Source organism: Anomaloglossus baeobatrachus, chromosome 1 (assembly GCF_048569485.1).
Source record: "Anomaloglossus baeobatrachus isolate aAnoBae1 chromosome 1, aAnoBae1.hap1, whole genome shotgun sequence".
Classification (NCBI taxonomy): domain Eukaryota; kingdom Metazoa; phylum Chordata; class Amphibia; order Anura; family Aromobatidae; genus Anomaloglossus; species Anomaloglossus baeobatrachus.
In genome coordinates, this window is record NC_134353.1 from 534,865,807 (window position 1) to 534,886,183 (window position 20,377).

General features: G+C 43.3%; 1 protein-coding gene across 2 annotated transcripts in view; it reads left to right on the forward strand.

Annotated features, from left to right (window-relative positions):
* The window catches only part of BNC2 (basonuclin zinc finger protein 2), a 952,623-nt gene that overhangs the window by 56,978 nt on the left and 875,268 nt on the right, over positions 1 to 20,377 (forward strand). The window lies entirely within an intron of this gene.

Genomic DNA, 20,377 nt, shown 5'->3' on the forward strand with positions numbered 1-20,377 from the left:
TGTAAACAGCCATAAGATTATCATGCCCCTAAAGTACTATGCTGCACGGGGAACCTGCACTTTATACTTTGTGACCTACTACAATATCTTAACATTCCTATCCTGAAATACTCTGTGCTGCTGAAAGACAATTCTCCTTCTACTCTGTAACTCTCACTCTGTAAACAGTCACAAGATTATCATACTCCTGAAATACTCTGTGCTGCAGGGGGGACCTGCACTTTATACTTTGTGACCTACTACAATATCTTAACCTTCCTATTCTGAAATATTCTGTGCTGCTGAAAGACAAGTATCCTTCCAGTGTGTAACTCTCAGTCTTTGACAAGCCACAAGATTATCATACCCCTGAAATACTCTGTGCTGCGGGTGTGACCTCCACTTTACAGCTTTTGACCTACTACAATATCTCAACATTCCTATCCTGAAATACTCTGTGCTGCTGCAAGACAAATCTCCTTCCATTATGTAACTCTTAGTCTGTGACAAGCCATTCCTGAAATACCTTCCTACTGGTGAAACCTAAACTTTGCAGCTTGTGACCTACTACAATGTCTCAAAATGTAGTTCCCAAAATATTCTGTGCTGCTGTAAGACAATTCTCCTTCCACTGTGTAATATTCAGTCTGTGACCAGCCAAAGGATTATCATACCCCTGAAATATTCTGTGCTGAGGGTGGAACCTGCACTTTCCAGCTTGTGACCTACCACAATATCACAACATTAATATCCTGAAATCATGTGCCCTGTATCATCCACAGTTTAACCCGCCATCTGTGACCTATCACAACATCCGCTTACTGTTTTCCTGAAATTCCCTGACCTCCTATAAGACTGTAACTTTCCTCTGCTAAATTACTTTTTGCTGTTGGGAGACCCTTCGTCTTCCACTATGAAACTCTCAATCTGTGAACTACAATAAGGTTAGTACACTTCTCTTAATACCGCCATATAGTAATAAGATTGGATTGTGTAGAATCAGCATAATACCGCCACATAGAAATGAGATTGCATTACATAGACCCAGCATAATATTGCCATATATTAACCACATTAAATGGCATTGTATAGAGCCATCATACTGTAATTCTGCCATCTAGTTACCACATTATATTGCATTGTATAGACCCAGCATAATACCACCATACAGTATGGTAACAAGATTGCATTGTATAGACCCAGCATAATGCCTCCATGTAGTTACCACATGTAGCAAAGCTGAGATGGTCAGAGGCACTACATTTGCCTTTTCTCTGCTACATCTGACGGTATCACTCAGATGTAGCAGAGCTGGAATGGTCAGTTGTAATAAATCGGAGACGGTCAGATGTATCAGAGCAGAGACAATGTAGCATCTCTGCTGTACTACAACTGACCATCTTGACTCTGCTACATCTGAGTGGGAAGATAAATACCTAAAAATATGTCTTAATGTAACATATATTTGAAACCAAAAGTCTACATACACTATCTAAAATGACACATATGCATGTTTTTCTCACTGTCTGACCCATTTCCACCCAAACTTTAGGTTCCTGGCTGATGTCTTGAGATGTTGCTTCAGTATTGCCACATAATCTTATTTCCTCATAATACCATCTATTTTGTGATGTGCACCAGTCCCTCCTGCAGCGAAACAACCCCACAACATGCTGCTGCCACCACGTGTTACACATTTGGGATGGTGTTCTTAGGCTTCAAAGCTTCTTCCTTTTTCCTCTAAACATAACGGTGGACATTATGGCCAAACAGTTCAATTTTAGTTTTGTCAGACCACAGGAGTGACAGGACATGTCTCCAAAAATTAAAGTCTTTCTTTCTGTGCACGTTTGCAAACATTAATCTGTCTTTTTAGGTTTCTTTTGGAGTAATGGCTTCTTTATGGCAGAGTGGTCATTCATCCCATGTTGATACATTACTCGTTTCACTGTGGATAATGACACAATCTTACCAGCTTCCACCAGCATCTTCACAAGGTCTTTTGCTTTTGTTTTTGGTTGATATGCACGAGTGAGCAAAGCATGTTCATCTCTGGTACACAGAACCCATCTCCTTCCTGAGCAGTATAAGGGCTGGACATTCCCATCTTGTTTGTACTTGAGTATAATTGTTTGTACAGAGGCACCTTCAGGTATCTGTAAATTGCACCCAAGGATGAACCAGACTTGTGCGAGTCCCCAATTCTCTTCCTGAGATCTTGGGTGATTTCTTCTGACTTCCCCATGATGCTACACAAAGAAGCATTGTGTTTCAGGTGTACGTTAAAATACATCTACAGTTGTGTCTCTAATTAACTCAGATGTTGTGACATGATATCATCGTCCCATATTGTTTAAATGCATAGTATTGTTAGTGCATGTAAACTACTTTTGACTTTGCAGAAAGTAATAACAATGTCTTAAAACACTCTCTCTCTCATTATTCTAGCATTTGGCAAATATAAATAATTTAGGTAATCTTAATTAACCTAAAACGGGAAAGCTTCATTCTGATTTCATGTCATAGTTGTAGTGAAAAAAAACATACAAATGTGTCTTTTTAGATATTGTATGTAAACTTTGGGTTTCAACTGTATGTATATTACGTCCATGAAGACTGAAATGCAAATAACCAACACAAGGTAAGATGAACCTTGTAAAAAAGGAAGTAAACCAAATGAAACATAACAATTAGTGATGGGTGAACTCACAGATATCCAGGATCGGTGGAACTAACCGAACTTTAAAAAAAAATTGGCTCCAGACCATAATTGATCCCGAATATCTGGTCGGTTACCGATCCCCATATAAGACTATGGGGACCGAAATCCAGAGCTTAACCCCTTTACGACTCATAACGTTCTGGGTATGCCATGGATCGTGTGAGGTTGATCCCCGTGGGCTGCCGTGGGCAGTCCGCGGCGATCCGCAGACATATCAGCTGATTTCAACAGCTGACGTGTGCCTGCTAGTCTCAAGGGCAATCGCGTTCCACCTGCGACTATTAACGATGTATATGTGCGTAGCCATAATGATGACTTACCCGCTGCCATCGGAAGTCACATGTCGTTATCACGTGATTTCCGGTGGTTGCCATGGTAGCACAGGGTCATGTGATGACACCTGTAACTATCATGAGTCACTTTCTTTCAATGCCGGCAAAGCGCCGGCAGCGAGAGTAAAGCACCATATCTGCAGATCTCAGCTGTGTAGCTGTGATCTGGAGAAATGGAAGAGCGATCAGCTTGCTGATCATTATAGTCCTCTAAGGGACCTAGTAAAATAAAAAATAAAAAAAAGTAAAGAAAAAAGTTTTAAAAAAATGTAAAAAAATCAAAAAGCCTAAAAGTTCAAATCACCCCCCTTATTCGCCCCATTGAAAATTAAAGGGTTAAAAAAAAAATATATACACATATTTGGTATCGCCGCGTTCAGAAATGCCCAATCTATCAAAATATAAAAACAATTAATCTGATTGGTAAACGGCATAGTGGTAAAAAAATTCCAAACGTCAAAATTACGTTTTTTTGGTTGCAGCAAATTTTGCGCAAAATGCAATAACAGGCGATCAAATGTAGCATTTGCGCAAAAATAGTACCGTTAAAAATTCAGCTCAAGAAGCAAAAAAATAAACTATCACTGAGCCATAAATCCAGAAAAATGAGAACGCTACGGGTTCGGAAAATAGCGCAAAACGTGCGGCACTTTTTTGGATAAAATTGTAATTTTTTTTTTTAACCTCTTAGATACAAGTAAACCTATACATTATTGGTGTCTACAAACTCGCACCGACCTCAGGCATCACAGCGACACATCAGTTTTACCATATAGTGAACATGGTGAATAAAATATCCCAAAAACTTTTGTGCGAGCTCATGTTTTTTGCAGTTTTCCACACTTTAGGGAAAAATAAAAAAGTTACGGCTCTCGGAATAAAGGGAGGAAAATAAAATGGAAAAGTGCAAAAATGCCCATGGGTGAAGAGGTTAAAAATGGTGGTAGAAGAGATAGGGGGATTAGAGCAAGCTTGCTATACTTACCGAGTCGCCGGTGCGGCTGTAACTGCTTACAGGCCATTCACTCTTATTCCGGGGCTGCTCATTATTGCTAATCCATATTCACTGCTTCCTGGCTCACTGGCACTCAGATTATTTGCAGTCACAGCTGGAGGTTCCCATGATCCTCCACCTGTGATTTCAGGTAGCCTAACCTCAGGTAACGTCATTAAACTCAGAGAACTCAGATCAGGTGAGGTCACAGACATGCATCTACTGGCAGAAAACTGCATTTTTTTTACCAAGAGATGCAGATTTGGTGCTGAAATTTTTACACCATATTCCAGCGCCCATTATACACCTCCTAGCAAAACAAATTGCATCATACCTCATGTGGTATTCATGCATTTGTTTTCCAGGAGGTGTAGCTTGGGTGCATGAATATGGTGTAAAAATTTAATCACCAAATTTACATCTCTTGGCCCAAAAAAATGCAAAAAAAAAAAAATGCTTTTGATACCGTTTCAGTGCAGTTTTCTGCCAGGAGGTGCAAGTTTGGTGCTGATGTGTTTGCAGGAGGTTATCGGAGTATCCAATTAATTTGGCTGACCTCCTGACGATACCCCAGCAACACCAACGCTACCGCGGGTATCATGACAGTAACATCATGGGTTCATCGGAGTTCCCAATGAACTCTGATGAACCCTTGAAGTCACTGTAGTAACACTCGCGATAGCGAGAGTGTCGCGGGGGTGTCATTAGGAAGTCATCCGAATTCACAGTACTTCTTCTCCTGTCCTATCTACTGGGAGTAATTCTCAGTGTCTACATTATTCTGTATATATACACTTCACAGTACCACTTCTCGTGTCCTGTATACTTGTTGTAAGTCTCAGTATCTGTATTATTCGGTATATATAAATATATATATATATATATATATATATATATATATATATATACAGTGCCTACAAGTAGTATTCAACCCCCTGCAGATTTAGCAGGTTTGATAAGATGCAAATAAGTTAAGGTCCAGTCACACTAAACAACTTACCAGCGATCCCAACAACGATAGGGATCACTGGTAAGTTGCTAGGAGGTTGCTGGTGAGATGTCACACTGCGACGCTCCAGCGATCCCACCAGCAACCTGACCTGGCAGGGATCGCTGGAGCGTGGCTACACAAGTTGCTGGTGAGCTCACCAGCAACCAGTGACCAGCCCCCAGCGCCGCGTGGAAGATGCTGCGCTTGGTAACTAAGGTAAATATCGGGTAACCAACCCAATATTTACCTTGGTTACCAGCTCACGCAGCTACACGTGCAGAGAGCAGGGAGCAGCGCACACTGAGCGCTGGCTCCCTGCTCTCCTAGTACAGCACACATCGGGTTAATTACCCGATGTGTGCTGCAGCTAAATGTGCACAGAGCAGGGAGCAGCGCACACTGAGCGCTGGCTCCTTGCTCTCCTAGTTACAACACACATCGGGTTAATTAACCCGATGTGTCCTGCAGCCAAATGTGCACAGAGCAGGAGCCGGCACTGACAGTGAGAGCTGCGGAGGCTGGTAACAAAGGTAAATATCGGGTAACCAAGGACAGGGCTTCTTGGTTACCCGATGTTTACATTGGTTACCAGCCTCCGCAGAAGCCGGCTCCTGCTGCCTGCACATTTAGTTGTTGCTGTCTCGCTGTCACACACAGCGATCTGTGCTTCACAGCGGGACAGCAACAACTAAAAAATGGTCCAGGACATTCAGCAACAACCAACAACCTCACAGCAGGGGCCAGGTTGTTGCTGGATGTCACACACAGCAACATCGCTAGCAACGTCACAAAAGTTGTTCGTTAGCAGCGATGTTGCTAGCGATGTTGCTTAGTGTGACGGGGCCTTTAGAGCCTGCAAACTTCAAACAAGAGCAGGATTTATTAACAGATGCATAAATCTTACAAACCAACAAGTTATGTTGTTCAGTTAAATTTTAATAAATTTTCAACCTAAAAGTGTGGGTCAATTATTATTCAACCCCTAGGTTTAATATTTTGTGGAATAACCCCTGTTTGCAATTACAGCTAATAATCGTCTTTTATAAGACCTGATCAGGCCGGCACAGGTCTCTGGAGTTATCTTGGCCCACTCCTCCATGCAGATCTTCTCCCAGTTATCTAGGTTCTTTGGGTGTCTCATGTGGACTTTAATCTTGAGCTCCTTCCACAAGTTTTCAATTGGGTTAAGGTCAGGAGACTGACTAGGCCACTGCAACACCTTGATTTTTTCCCTCTTGAACCAGGCCTTGGTTTTCTTGGCTGTGTGCTTTGGGTCGTTGTCTTGTTGGAAGATGAAATGACGACCCATCTTAAGATCCTTGATGGAGGAGCGGAGGTTCTTGGCCAAAATCTCCAGGTAGGCCGTGCTATCCATCTTCCCATGGATGCGGACCAGATGGCCAGGCCCCTTGGCTGAGAAACAGCCCCACAGCATGATGCTGCCACCACCATGCTTGACTGTAGGGATGGTATTCTTGGGATCGTATGCAGTGCCATCCAGTCTCCAAACGTCACGTGTGTGGTTGGCACCAAAGATCTCGATCTTGGTCTCATCAGACCAGAGAACCTTGAACCAGTCTGTCTCAGAGTCCTCCAAGTGATCATGAGCAAACTGTAGACGAACCTTGACATGACACTTTGAAAGTAAAGGTACCTTACTGGCTCGTCTGGAACGGAGACCATTGCGGTGGAGTACGTTACTTATGGTATTGACTGAAACCAATGTCCCCACTGCCATGAGATCTTCCCGGAGCTCCTTCCTTGTTGTCCTTGGGTTAGCCTTGACTCTTCGGACAAGCCTGGCCTCGGCACGGGTGGAAACTTTCAAAGGCTGTCCAGGCCGTGGAAGGCTAACAGTAGTTCCATAAGCCTTCCACTTCCGGATGATGCTCCCAACAATGGAGACAGGTAGGCCCAACTCCTTGGAAAGGGTTTTGCACCCCTTGCCAGCCTTGTGACCCTCCACGATCTTGTCTCTGATGGCCTTGGAATGCTCCTTTGTCTTTTCCATGTTGACCAAGTATGAGTGCTGTTCACAAGTTTGGGGAGGGTCTTAATTAGTCAGAACAGGCTGGAAAAAGAGATAATTAATCCATACATGTGAAGCTCATTGTTCTTTGTGCCTAAAATACTTCTTAATACTTTAGGGGAACCAAACAGAATTCTGGTGGTTTGAGGGGTTGAATAATAAATGACACTCTGAATAAACTTTTCACAATTTAAAAAAAAAAAAAAAAAGAAATAACATTCTTTTTTGCTGCAGTGCATTTCACACTTCCAGGTTGATCTACAGTCCAAATGTCACAATGCCAAGTTAATTCCGAATGTGTAAACCAGCTAAATCTGCAGGGGGTTGAACACTACTTGTAGGCACTGTATATCTCTATATATATTTTTATATATATATATATATATATATATATATATATATATATATATATACAGCACAGTACCACTTCTCCTGTCCTGTATACTGGGTGTAATACTCAGTATCTGTATGTATTATTCCGTATATATACACTGTATACACTGCACAGTAAAACTTCTCCTGTTCTATATATTTGGTGTAAATTTCAGTATCTGTATCATTTTGTATATACACACTGCATAGTACTACTTCTCCTGTCCTATTTATTGGGTTTAATTGTCAGTTTCTGTATTATTCTGCATATATACAGTACACAGTACCACTTTTTATGTCCTGTATACTGGGTGCAATTCTCAGTATCTGTATTATGCTCTATATGACTGTACTGTACCACGTCTCCTCTTCTGTTGTTGGATAGGCTGCATTGGATTTTGTGATTATTGATTTATTATTTTCTACAGTCCTATAAGGTAATAAAATAAATCTTGAAAACCTGTTTAAATAAGTTATTCCACGTTTAGAAGGATCCCTTATCTTCTGGATAGGAAATGACTTTCCATTCTTTGGTGATCTGACCTCTGGAATTCCTACAATCCTGAGACAGACACCCCCATACTTTGCACTGACGAGGGGCAAGCACCCCGAAACACCGTGTCTGCAAATTGGGATTCTGATCTGGCTTATATATCCTGAGTCATATTGCAAAGGATTGTCGAAAATCCACTTGTGACTTTTAGGATCGCTACTTCCAATAGGTGGCGCTGTGCTAGAGTTTGTCTCCTTTACTGGAGAGACAATTTGAATATTTCCCAGAGGGGCATTGCAGCTATAAGTCCCCTTACCTGGCAGCCAGACTGGCTTGCAAAGTCTCCTTAAGGAGAATAGTGTTCCCCCGTGGAATTTTAGGGGCATTGCAGCTATAAGTCCCCTTACCTGGCAGCCAGACTGGCTTGCAAAGTCTCCTTAAGGAGAATAGTGTTCCCCCGTGGTCCCCACATAGCTTTCTCATGAGCCAGATCAGACACCCCCATACTTTGCACTGACGAGGGGCAAGCACCCCGAAACACCGTGTCTGCAAATTGGGATTCTGATCTGGCTTATATATCCTGAGTCATATTGCAAAGGATTGTCGAAAATCCACTTGTGACTTTTAGGATCGCTACTTCCAATAGGTGGCGCTGTGCTAGAGTTTGTCTCCTTTACTGGAGAGACAATTTGAATATTTCCCAGAGGGGCATTGCAGCTATAAGTCCCCTTACCTGGCAGCCAGACTGGCTTGCAAAGTCTCCTTAAGGAGAATAGTGTTCCCCCGTGGAATTTTAGGGGCATTGCAGCTATAAGTCCCCTTACCTGGCAGCCAGACTGGCTTGCAAAGTCTCCTTAAGGAGAATAGTGTTCCCCCGTGGTCCCCACATAGCTTTCTCATGAGCCAGATCAGACACCCCCATACTTTGCACTGACGAGGGGCAAGCACCCCGAAACACCGTGTCTGCAAATTGGGATTCTGATCTGGCTTATATATCCTGAGTCATATTGCAAAGGATTGTCGAAAATCCACTTGTGACTTTTAGGATCGCTACTTCCAATAGGTGGCGCTGTGCTAGAGTTTGTCTCCTTTACTGGAGAGACAATTTGAATATTTCCCAGAGGGGCATTGCAGCTATAAGTCCCCTTACCTGGCAGCCAGACTGGCTTGCAAAGTCTCCTTAAGGAGAATAGTGTTCCCCCGTGGAATTTTAGGGGCATTGCAGCTATAAGTCCCCTTACCTGGCAGCCAGACTGGCTTGCAAAGTCTCCTTAAGGAGAATAGTGTTCCCCCGTGGTCCCCACATAGCTTTCTCATGAGCCAGATCAGACACCCCCATACTTTGCACTGACGAGGGGCAAGCACCCCGAAACACCGTGTCTGCAAATTGGGATTCTGATCTGGCTTATATATCCTGAGTCATATTGCAAAGGATTGTCGAAAATCCACTTGTGACTTTTAGGATCGCTACTTCCAATAGGTGGCGCTGTGCTAGAGTTTGTCTCCTTTACTGGAGAGACAATTTGAATATTTCCCAGAGGGGCATTGCAGCTATAAGTCCCCTTACCTGGCAGCCAGACTGGCTTGCAAAGTCTCCTTAAGGAGAATAGTGTTCCCCCGTGGAATTTTAGGGGCATTGCAGCTATAAGTCCCCTTACCTGGCAGCCAGACTGGCTTGCAAAGTCTCCTTAAGGAGAATAGTGTTCCCCCGTGGTCCCCACATAGCTTTCTCATGAGCCAGATCAGACACCCCCATACTTTGCACTGACGAGGGGCAAGCACCCCGAAACACCGTGTCTGCAAATTGGGATTCTGATCTGGCTTATATATCCTGAGTCATATTGCAAAGGATTGTCGAAAATCCACTTGTGACTTTTAGGATCGCTACTTCCAATAGGTGGCGCTGTGCTAGAGTTTGTCTCCTTTACTGGAGAGACAATTTGAATATTTCCCAGAGGGGCATTGCAGCTATAAGTCCCCTTACCTGGCAGCCAGACTGGCTTGCAAAGTCTCCTTAAGGAGAATAGTGTTCCCCCGTGGAATTTTAGGGGCATTGCAGCTATAAGTCCCCTTACCTGGCAGCCAGACTGGCTTGCAAAGTCTCCTTAAGGAGAATAGTGTTCCCCCGTGGTCCCCACATAGCTTTCTCATGAGCCAGATCAGACACCCCCATACTTTGCACTGACGAGGGGCAAGCACCCCGAAACACCGTGTCTGCAAATTGGGATTCTGATCTGGCTTATATATCCTGAGTCATATTGCAAAGGATTGTCGAAAATCCACTTGTGACTTTTAGGATCGCTACTTCCAATAGGTGGCGCTGTGCTAGAGTTTGTCTCCTTTACTGGAGAGACAATTTGAATATTTCCCAGAGGGGCATTGCAGCTATAAGTCCCCTTACCTGGCAGCCAGACTGGCTTGCAAAGTCTCCTTAAGGAGAATAGTGTTCCCCCGTGGAATTTTAGGGGCATTGCAGCTATAAGTCCCCTTACCTGGCAGCCAGACTGGCTTGCAAAGTCTCCTTAAGGAGAATAGTGTTCCCCCGTGGTCCCCACATAGCTTTCTCATGAGCCAGATCAGACACCCCCATACTTTGCACTGACGAGGGGCAAGCACCCCGAAACACCGTGTCTGCAAATTGGGATTCTGATCTGGCTTATATATCCTGAGTCATATTGCAAAGGATTGTCGAAAATCCACTTGTGACTTTTAGGATCGCTACTTCCAATAGGTGGCGCTGTGCTAGAGTTTGTCTCCTTTACTGGAGAGACAATTTGAATATTTCCCAGAGGGGCATTGCAGCTATAAGTCCCCTTACCTGGCAGCCAGACTGGCTTGCAAAGTCTCCTTAAGGAGAATAGTGTTCCCCCGTGGAATTTTAGGGGCATTGCAGCTATAAGTCCCCTTACCTGGCAGCCAGACTGGCTTGCAAAGTCTCCTTAAGGAGAATAGTGTTCCCCCGTGGTCCCCACATAGCTTTCTCATGAGCCAGATCAGACACCCCCATACTTTGCACTGACGAGGGGCAAGCACCCCGAAACACCGTGTCTGCAAATTGGGATTCTGATCTGGCTTATATATCCTGAGTCATATTGCAAAGGATTGTCGAAAATCCACTTGTGACTTTTAGGATCGCTACTTCCAATAGGTGGCGCTGTGCTAGAGTTTGTCTCCTTTACTGGAGAGACAATTTGAATATTTCCCAGAGGGGCATTGCAGCTATAAGTCCCCTTACCTGGCAGCCAGACTGGCTTGCAAAGTCTCCTTAAGGAGAATAGTGTTCCCCCGTGGAATTTTAGGGGCATTGCAGCTATAAGTCCCCTTACCTGGCAGCCAGACTGGCTTGCAAAGTCTCCTTAAGGAGAATAGTGTTCCCCCGTGGTCCCCACATAGCTTTCTCATGAGCCAGATCAGACACCCCCATACTTTGCACTGACGAGGGGCAAGCACCCCGAAACACCGTGTCTGCAAATTGGGATTCTGATCTGGCTTATATATCCTGAGTCATATTGCAAAGGATTGTCGAAAATCCACTTGTGACTTTTAGGATCGCTACTTCCAATAGGTGGCGCTGTGCTAGAGTTTGTCTCCTTTACTGGAGAGACAATTTGAATATTTCCCAGAGGGGCATTGCAGCTATAAGTCCCCTTACCTGGCAGCCAGACTGGCTTGCAAAGTCTCCTTAAGGAGAATAGTGTTCCCCCGTGGAATTTTAGGGGCATTGCAGCTATAAGTCCCCTTACCTGGCAGCCAGACTGGCTTGCAAAGTCTCCTTAAGGAGAATAGTGTTCCCCCGTGGTCCCCACATAGCTTTCTCATGAGCCAGATCAGACACCCCCATACTTTGCACTGACGAGGGGCAAGCACCCCGAAACACCGTGTCTGCAAATTGGGATTCTGATCTGGCTTATATATCCTGAGTCATATTGCAAAGGATTGTCGAAAATCCACTTGTGACTTTTAGGATCGCTACTTCCAATAGGTGGCGCTGTGCTAGAGTTTGTCTCCTTTACTGGAGAGACAATTTGAATATTTCCCAGAGGGGCATTGCAGCTATAAGTCCCCTTACCTGGCAGCCAGACTGGCTTGCAAAGTCTCCTTAAGGAGAATAGTGTTCCCCCGTGGAATTTTAGGGGCATTGCAGCTATAAGTCCCCTTACCTGGCAGCCAGACTGGCTTGCAAAGTCTCCTTAAGGAGAATAGTGTTCCCCCGTGGTCCCCACATAGCTTTCTCATGAGCCAGATCAGACACCCCCATACTTTGCACTGACGAGGGGCAAGCACCCCGAAACACCGTGTCTGCAAATTGGGATTCTGATCTGGCTTATATATCCTGAGTCATATTGCAAAGGATTGTCGAAAATCCACTTGTGACTTTTAGGATCGCTACTTCCAATAGGTGGCGCTGTGCTAGAGTTTGTCTCCTTTACTGGAGAGACAATTTGAATATTTCCCAGAGGGGCATTGCAGCTATAAGTCCCCTTACCTGGCAGCCAGACTGGCTTGCAAAGTCTCCTTAAGGAGAATAGTGTTCCCCCGTGGAATTTTAGGGGCATTGCAGCTATAAGTCCCCTTACCTGGCAGCCAGACTGGCTTGCAAAGTCTCCTTAAGGAGAATAGTGTTCCCCCGTGGTCCCCACATAGCTTTCTCATGAGCCAGATCAGACACCCCCATACTTTGCACTGACGAGGGGCAAGCACCCCGAAACACCGTGTCTGCAAATTGGGATTCTGATCTGGCTTATATATCCTGAGTCATATTGCAAAGGATTGTCGAAAATCCACTTGTGACTTTTAGGATCGCTACTTCCAATAGGTGGCGCTGTGCTAGAGTTTGTCTCCTTTACTGGAGAGACAATTTGAATATTTCCCAGAGGGGCATTGCAGCTATAAGTCCCCTTACCTGGCAGCCAGACTGGCTTGCAAAGTCTCCTTAAGGAGAATAGTGTTCCCCCGTGGAATTTTAGGGGCATTGCAGCTATAAGTCCCCTTACCTGGCAGCCAGACTGGCTTGCAAAGTCTCCTTAAGGAGAATAGTGTTCCCCCGTGGTCCCCACATAGCTTTCTCATGAGCCAGATCAGACACCCCCATACTTTGCACTGACGAGGGGCAAGCACCCCGAAACACCGTGTCTGCAAATTGGGATTCTGATCTGGCTTATATATCCTGAGTCATATTGCAAAGGATTGTCGAAAATCCACTTGTGACTTTTAGGATCGCTACTTCCAATAGGTGGCGCTGTGCTAGAGTTTGTCTCCTTTACTGGAGAGACAATTTGAATATTTCCCAGAGGGGCATTGCAGCTATAAGTCCCCTTACCTGGCAGCCAGACTGGCTTGCAAAGTCTCCTTAAGGAGAATAGTGTTCCCCTGTGGAATTTTAGGGGCATTGCAGCTATAAGTCCCCTTACCTGGCAGCCAGACTGGCTTGCAAAGTCTCCTTAAGGAGAATAGTGTTCCCCCGTGGTCCCCACATAGCTTTCTCATGAGCCAGATCAGACACCCCCATACTTTGCACTGACGAGGGGCAAGCACCCCGAAACACCGTGTCTGCAAATTGGGATTCTGATCTGGCTTATATATCCTGAGTCATATTGCAAAGGATTGTCGAAAATCCACTTGTGACTTTTAGGATCGCTACTTCCAATAGGTGGCGCTGTGCTAGAGTTTGTCTCCTTTACTGGAGAGACAATTTGAATATTTCCCAGAGGGGCATTGCAGCTATAAGTCCCCTTACCTGGCAGCCAGACTGGCTTGCAAAGTCTCCTTAAGGAGAATAGTGTTCCCCCGTGGAATTTTAGGGGCATTGCAGCTATAAGTCCCCTTACCTGGCAGCCAGACTGGCTTGCAAAGTCTCCTTAAGGAGAATAGTGTTCCCCCGTGGTCCCCACATAGCTTTCTCATGAGCCAGATCAGACACCCCCATACTTTGCACTGACGAGGGGCAAGCACCCCGAAACACCGTGTCTGCAAATTGGGATTCTGATCTGGCTTATATATCCTGAGTCATATTGCAAAGGATTGTCGAAAATCCACTTGTGACTTTTAGGATCGCTACTTCCAATAGGTGGCGCTGTGCTAGAGTTTGTCTCCTTTACTGGAGAGACAATTTGAATACAATCCTGAGAAACATAGCTTTGAAGAGCACATTGTAAATGGAGTTGTAGTTTATTATGCGGACTGCTGTACCATTCACATATGGCTCTTGAAACAACTCCTCTAAGGCTACTTTCACACGTTCGCGTAAAACAGACACTTGTTTCAGGGTCCGTGGTGTAGGTGCATATGTGTGTGCTTGTGTGTGTGTTCCATGTGATGTCTCTGTGCTATCTGTGTGACATCTGGATAGCACACAGACAGCATGAGCTGGTATACTTATCTGTCCCCATCACTGCTGTCTCACTCGCTGCTGTTACTTCCGTGTCCGCGGTAAGTGCAATGAATATTCAATGAGCATAATGAGCGGACCTGGAAGAAACAGCAGAGGCAGAGGTAACATAAGGGTGAGGGGCATGACTGACTCATTGAGGATGAAAATGTAGAATTTGTCATTTTCACAAATTCTACATTTTCATCCTCAATGTGTTCAAAACCACCAGGTAATTAGTATTTAACCCAGATCCTCCATATTCTTATTATCAGTTGACCTACATTCATTCCTGTCATTTTGTATTCCTAACAGGTCCCAAGCCTCCCCTTCTGTCCCTAAGTTCCTCACCAGGACCCTCTCCACAATACCTCCATGCAGAGGTGTTTTGTTTTTCTCTATAATTTTAAACCTTGTGTTTTATCTTAACTTATTACACAATAAATCAGTATACATTTTACTAATCCCCTGCAGTGTCTCCATATTTGTATACCTAAATTTAGGTCTACCCATTCACTCACTTTTCCCACTCATCCAGTTAGCACGTTAGTTTTTCAAGTATTATTTAGATCAGACTACAAGAAGCTGAAAATAATTGCACATCACATTTTTAAGATTTATATTTTTATAATGTTTTGAATATCATGTATCATTTTCTTTACACTTCAAAAATACTTGTTACTTTGTTTTAGTATATCACATTAAATCCTAATTAAATGCATTTACATTTGTGGGTGCAAGATCAAAAAATGAGGAAACGTTCACAGAGTATGACTACTTTTTCAAGGTACTGTATACCTATCATATGGCTTTAGCTCTACTTTCATGACACTGTCTAGTGCCTATCTCGTAGACAAACAAACAGAAGATCAATGGATAGGATTGAGAAGGAAATGCACAGGGCACTACTCTGGATAATGCTGTTAATCGGGATTCACATTTAGCGTTTTGCTGTTGCAACCTATGTAGGTTGCCCAGAAAGACTTAGACTGAAATGACCAACACAGCTACGTGGTGCTCATTCAAAAAGCCAACAAAAATTCCACTGTATATATAGATAGAAAAAAGAATAAGCGCTCACCGATTTTTTCTGTGTGGAAGTGTGGACATTTATTCATATTAAGGAGTTACATGCTGTGGCAAGCGGGGAGTGGGTGAGACAGAACAGCACGTTAGACAACGGCTGTTTCGCACTCTGTGGTAGTGTAGTACCACAGAGTGTAAAACGGCCGTCGTCTAACGTACTGTTCTGTCTCACCCACTCCCCGCTTGCCACAGCATGTAACTCCTTAATATGAATAAATGTCCACACTTCCACACAGCGAAAATCGGTGAGTACTTATTCTTTTTTCTATCTATATATAAAGAGAAGATCAATAGTCTCTGTGTAACATAACCAAGGATGGTTTTACACCTTTTTGTAACAACTCTGCTAAATTTAGTGTCTTTGCAATCATTAGGAGATAAAAACTGGAAGAATGCATATACATCAAATATCGCTTTCATCCTCCTGTAGGCTTAATATATATAGTCAAAGTTAGAGCACTAAAAGAATAAGATATCTTTTATGTAGAAGAAAAACACGTTACATTTTGCTTGCTGTTACCATCCGACATGATACATGTCTCCTGAAACTGCATATTTATTGATTAAAATGGCGGGCACGTCAGCAGTTCTGGAAAATGTAGTTTTAATGTCAGTAACTCTGGGATGTAGTCACTTCTCTAGATTCTATGCTGGCAGGGAAAGGTAGGTGGCATTAAATATTGAGTATACAAAAGGGAAGAAGAAATATGTCACAGTTAAAAGAGGAACAGTTTTCAGTAAACTTCCCTTCAGATTTTTAGTCTCGCTGAAGTCAGCCTAATACAAATACATTTTACAGTGTTGATTCTGGAGACAGAATTGTCAAGTAGTCAACTATTGAATTTTATATTGTGTAAAAGTAAAATGTTTGGACAAATACAAATCTCAGGAAACTTCTTTTCATGATCTGCTTTATCTTTATATGTATTTTACGTAAAATAACATTACTAAGTGCTGCCTCTATTCTATTGTCTACGATTACCGTATGTAGGCACCATCAGTTTTTGTTATGGTTTATGTCATCAAATAATTTCTTGAGAAAACTGTAAGAATAGACAACGTGCACATAGGGTGATACTGTAGGGATACAGGTTAGGGATTGGGGTGTGCGCTCACCTGATGTTATTGGTGTTGAAAAGGGACTGTCCAGGCCTGAAATGCATAAATAAAACTACTTTCATCTCATCCTTGTACTTTGAGCAAGTACCTTTATTCAGCAGCGCAGCCATCCAACTGTCATCCGTCTTCATTTACCATATAATTTTTAGTAGGGTGTAATAAAGGACAAAATCTAATAATTGCAGGTGTCACTACAGGTAATCCTAATATTCCTCTTTGTCCCATATCAGAGATATGATGGATTGCATGGCTGAGATCGATCGATACACCGTAGAGTTGGTTTTTGTTCCTGTCCCAAAGTTGTCACCAATCATCCTAACAAAATAATGGTCAATGTTTAGGATGGAAAGTCTACTGAAGCAGTTAAGTATTATAAAGAGTCTGCAAAAAGAAATTAATTTTGGGATTCACTATTAATAATCATCTTTATATAGTGCCAACATATTCCACAACGCTTTAGAATACATCAGCAACACTGTCCAAATTGGGGCTCACAATTTAAAACCCCATCTATATGTCTTTGGAGTGTGGGAGGCAACCCACACAAACACAGGGAGAAGATACAAACTCCTTCCAGATGTTGTCTTTGGTGGGATTTGAACCCAGGACCCCAGCTCTGTAAGACTGCAGTGCTAACCACTGAGCCTCCGTGTCACTCAAAGTTAGGTTGTAAAGGGAATCTGTCACCAGGTTTTTGCTATCCCATCTGAGAGGAACATTATGTGAGGGCAAAGACCCTGATTTCAGTGATATGTCACTTACTGGGCTCCTTTGTGTTTTGATTAAAAACTGTTTTCATCTAGCAGTCCTATGAATGCTGAGCTTTATATAAGTCATCCACACCACTGGTTGACTTCTTCTTAAGTACATTTTGAATAGATGCGGTTGTGGGGGCAAGGTTATCTAGAGTTCAAGAATATGGAGAACAACATGCCTTATTCACTAGTCCTCTAGTGATAATATCCTGCTAATAAAACAGTGATTTGTTTTCAATACTGCAACAAGCAGCCTAATAACTGAAACATCGCTGGAATCATGGTCTCTGCCCCCACATTATAATACTTTCATGGTCATCTCCCTGTTTTTGGAGACTAGTGACAGCTTCCGGATTGCAGCCTTTCATCTCCATCTGGTTATCCTCACTTAAACAAGGTTTAATTTTCCTTGGTACCTAAACGGTTAATGCCAGCTTTACTTCTGGCAGATTCTCCAGCCGTCTCTAGCTGAGTGCTTCAGCTGCAGTAGCTTTGTACTCACGCCCTTCAGGTTTAAATAGAGGTGTTACTCAGCAATCCCTGCTGAAGATACAAACTCATTTGTATACTAGCCCTTGTGGTGGAAGGAGCTGAGTTGGAGCATTCTAAGAAGCCGACCTTTATCCTTTTGTGTCTTGGTATCTCCTCTGTCTGTTTTCCTTCCCTTGTGTTTCCGTATTGTAGTGGTGAGTCTAGTGAACTCGTCGGCCTACTCACTAGGCAGGGTGAGTTTAGGGCCCTCTGAGGGTCCCAGGTATACTGCTTGCCGACAACTTGAAAGAACCTGTATAGGGACGCTAGGGAGATGAGGAGTCAGCTTGATGTGAATTCAGGAGGTGCCCTCTCCCCCCTCTCCCTAGCGGCAGGGACTTCCATTGTATTGAATTCCCGGTGTTCACCCCAGTTTGTGGTGTTGTTTTAGTTGTTTATTTATTGTGCGTCAGTCTTCGGTCAGTCTGAACAAGCTCACCATGCCCATAGCGTGGCAGATACTCTCATATTATTTACCAAAAACCCTGTGACAGATTCATTTTAATACTGAAATATAATACCCATTTTTATATATATATAAGACTTGTAATCTTTACCTTCTTAAACTGGCCACATCATAGAAAAGTAGCTGCAGAGCTGAGTAAAGTTATTTTTTTTTATTTTTCAATTTCTCTCCATTGGAGAGATATTAACGTGTTAAGCTTAGGTTAAAGAAAACCTGACATATTCCTAAGATCCACTAAACCACCCCCATGTATTCATTGCCATTATTCTAGCCTTCCTAACAGGCCCTTTTTATTGTCTGATTGATTTCTTCATTTGCCAAAAGTAAACAATTTTATAATGGTGAGATGCTAATTTGGGGTGAATATAATATTCATGGCATTGTTTTCCCCAAACTAGTCATCCCACTACTAATATTATCATTTCCCTGTGGGCATGAGTAACATGATATGCAGGAGCTTCACCACCAGCTCTTTACAAATCTCTACTTTCCTGAAAATGCCCAGTTAGCTGGGTATATGCACCCCAACTTCATTGGCACACTGAGCATGCCTAGGGAGGTAGTGATAACACAGCTAGCCATGAGATTTGCAAATATCCAGTAGTAATGACTGGCTGTGTCCTGCATTACTGTTCCCTCCCTGGCACTGCACAGTACACTTTTGAAGCTGGGGTGCACACACCCGGCTTACTGCTCATTGTCAGGAGGGCAGAGATTTGCAAAATACAACAGTAATTCTACTCTTAGGGTGCGTGCGCACGATCAGTATTTGCAGCGGTTTGGACGCAGCCTACCTCAGCTGCATACAAACCGGTGCGTTGTACAGTACAGGCACAGTGGATGAGATTTCTAGAAGAAATCCCGTGTTCACTGTGCTTCTTTTTTCCACAGCAAACACTGACCTGCGGTGCGGCTTTTCAGACTGCAGCATGTCAATTGTTTGCTGCGGAATCGCATGCGTCCTCCATAGGAAGAACACAAGCAGGAGACCACAACGCATGGATCACTGATCATGGGCATGAGCAGCTGCGGTCTCCTGCATTCTCCTGCGGAGGAGACTCGTGGCCCCGCAGGTCAGGACTGACTGCTTTATGAACGCAGTGAGTCCTGATCGTGGGCACATACCCTTACACATCATGTTACTTCTTGCCCACAGGGTTGTGATAAAAGTGATTAGTGGGATGACTAGGCTTTGGAAAACATTACCTTCTTAATGAGCATATTGTCATCACAGTTAAAACAGTTTTGGCATATGCAGTAATCAGACAATATAAATGGGTTTGTCAGTAAGGATATTGATATAGCAATAAATACATGGTGGGGGTTTTGAGGTTCTGGGGAAGCTGCAAGGTTTCTTTGGAGTTCAAGGGGGAATTATCAGAGAATAATCACTTTTTACCTGCATGAAGCAGAACAGTCAGAAACAGGAAGCAACATATTGGAGAAAACTAACAAGCTCCCACAATATCTTAGAGCGGGTTTCTCGGTGTGAGACATGTATAGAAAGACAGTCGTCTCAGGGTTCTCACTATAAAGCTGTGTGTGATTACAAAATGCAGGAGTAGGGCAGAGATGAGTATGATTATGTACACCTTATACACCTTTTAAATTTCATTATATGGCAGTCAGTGTGAAGTAGAGGAAGTACAGTAGAGCTGAGCTTTGTATCATGCAAACACTTCTACAGCATCAGCTATACTCTCACAGTGCTGTGAGCCCTGATTTATCCTCTTCTCCCAACAATAACTGCAAGATGAAAAGTAAATGCAATCCCGCTTATCTCTGCTCTGTTTCAGACAATTTGAAATCACACATCTCTGCAGTTAAATAAAGACAGCAGACTGTCTGTCATTACATTTTTCACATTGAGAACCTGCTCTAAACTATTGTGGGGGCATGTTCTTTCCTCCTCATATATTGTTTGCTACAGCGCAACAAAAATAGTTTTTCGTCTGCTACTTGGCAAAAAACATGTGTCCTACACTAAATCTATTGTGTATATCTGAAATCCGAAGTCAGAATTGTTGTAACAAGTCAGGACATTTTGTTATGCAGAAGTTTGCCCAAATGAATGGAGCACTTAGAAAGCATTGAATCATTTTTTACAGAATGAGTTTTATGCCAACATTTACCTGATCTAT